The sequence below is a fragment of the Physeter macrocephalus genome, chromosome 4 (assembly GCF_002837175.3).
Source record: "Physeter macrocephalus isolate SW-GA chromosome 4, ASM283717v5, whole genome shotgun sequence".
Classification (NCBI taxonomy): domain Eukaryota; kingdom Metazoa; phylum Chordata; class Mammalia; order Artiodactyla; family Physeteridae; genus Physeter; species Physeter macrocephalus.
The window spans coordinates 93,412,919-93,415,488 of record NC_041217.1 but is presented as its reverse complement, the minus strand read 5'-3'; positions in this window follow the sequence as shown (position 1 = coordinate 93,415,488).

Sequence of the window (2,570 nt, the reverse complement as noted above, 5' to 3'; positions counted from 1 at the left end):
CTGTCTCATGTCAATTTAATTCTTAGACCAGCCAGAAGAACCTAGAAGGATAGAGATAATCTCTTTCTCCTCTACAGTTCCTTTGGAAAAGTTATTGTAACTGAAAACTTATTTTCTCTATACTTAAAATAAAAATTCTAATACTGAATTCTCAAGTATATTGTTGAAAATGTATTTAATGAAAGTCCAACACTTAAAAGGTGATTGTTTTTTTTCTAGAGATTTTGCTTGAAATTAGAGCACATTTGAATCATGGGACAACTGGTAATTTGGTTATGACCTCCTGCTCTGAATTGTTAATATCTCTATTTTAGTTCTCTGCATATGATGAATAAGAAATTATATAAGAAAATGATAATTCGTATTCCTAGAGACTCAAATTTAATAAGAAAATCTGTTTCTCTATTAAAATATATGCAACTATGTTATAAAATAGAAATTTAAAAATAGTTTAAGAGAAATTGTTATACATAATTACTTGACTTGAGGAGAACAGCATGTTTTCCCACAGCCCTAAGTTGGACTCCCCAGCAAGCAGACTCTGTGACAGAGATTAGTGTGTCGAAAATTTATTAGGGAGTGCTCAGTGAATCAACGCCTATGGGAAAGGAAGGGAGGGATAAACATCTGTGTTACTGAAAGTATAGCAAACAAGACAAGACACATGGTGAAGCTGAACTCTGATAGAGCTTCCATGGTGGCCTCAGCTAACCTTAACAGGGGTTCTGAAGTTAGGATGACTCTTCTTCAGAGTTGTCCCTGTTGGGGTGAAGGGACCAAGACTTTATATTCCCATGTCATTTAGTCATTGGATTTGGACTTTGGCAAGTCCTTAGGGGACTGGCTGCTGAGTGATTCCCATGACAATTTGAACTTTACCTGAGCCCTGTGCTCCTATAAAAGTCATTTCTGCCTGACCCTTTGGAACACTTACAGAACTTATGATTAAAACATTCTCTCTACCATAATAGTCCCCCTTCCTCATTACAATAGTCTTTTCCAATCAAATTGAGAATTGAAAGAGGGAAGTATTTTTTTCTCATAAGTTTCTTGTTTCCACGCTGAGGAATGCGAGATGATTTAACATTAACTCAAGTCAGAATTTGATTCAAATTTTTGACTAGATGCTCTACTTACTGATGCACGGCTGTATTTGTACATTCAAGTAAGCACCCAAAAGTGGGTTGAAAAGTCATTTTTCCTAGTAGGGGTAATCCAGGGAAGGGAAGGGTGTGCGGGTTGAGGGGAGGTACCCACTCTGAATAAAGTTTAAAGGAATGATGAGAGACGAACATAGAATACATTTCTAGGATGAGTTTTGATGCTTTCTATATTTTGGATTTGTTATTACAAGAAAGCAAAAATTGCAAACAATCCAAATGAATGATGAATAAATAAGCTGTAGCACATTTATACAATTGTAATATTATAAAACAATGAAAATGAATGAACCATAAATTTAGATATAAACATCATAATATTGAGGAGAAAAAGCTAAGAGCGGAAGGATATATTAATATGTTACAATTTATAAAATATTCAAGACTGTGGAAAATCAAACAACGTGTTGTTTGGGAGTGCATAGTACATATGAGGTAAACCTTTAGAGGAAATAAGTGAAATTTCCCGATAGTGATGCTGAAAACTCGGCTTCTGTGCACCGGAGCCAAATCGAATCTCAGAGATAGAGTTTTGGGTGAAGTAGAAAAGAATAGCTTTAATGATTTGCCAAGTAAACGGGGACAACACAGAGGGCTCCTGCCCCGAAAAACTATGTGTCCAAACCCACGAGGATGTGATAAGGAATTTTATAGCAAGGGTTCAAGGGTGAGGTTGCTGATAAGATTAGGGGGTGTGCAGGGCCTGCACTCCTTTAATCCGGCCTCAGATGGTCTCCAGATAAACTTCTCTCGTTCTCAAGGCTATCAAACTGTGAGCTTCCCTCTGGAATGAGGATTGCTTCATCTTCCATTTATTGGGGGTTTTAGTTCTATAATATAAAGAATTCAAAAGATATTGTTATGTGTATCCCTTGAGACTGAACCAGGACCCTCCCCCAAGGCTGCACTGTTGTTTCTTGGCTGCTCCTCCCTTTTCTCTGCCCCACCTCCCTTTCCTGATTAGCAACTGTTTGAACCTGCCCCTTGGAACTCAGGGAAAGTCATGGAGGCTAGACAGAAAGACTCCCCTGCCCAGAAAGCCCACAGGATCCTGCTCGGTTTCAATAATGGCTACATATGGTTGGAACAAAGAGTGATACAAAGAAGAAAAACAGGGTTTTCACGAGTGTGAGCATTATTCAAACTCTTAAAATGGGTGGTATGTAATGTACACTAATGTACACAATAGTGTTAATCAGTTTTTACCTTATAAAAATGCTTATTTTATAACATGTAAATATTCCATTAAAATAAGAAAAAACTAGCAAGAATTAGAATGGAGAATTTGGCTGTGTCATCAATGGCATAGTTTCAAACAGGTCCAAAAAATTTGTTTTTAAAAATTGGACAAGGCTTCCCTGGTGGCGCAGTGGTTGAGAGTCCGCCTGCCGATGCAGGGGACGCGGGCTC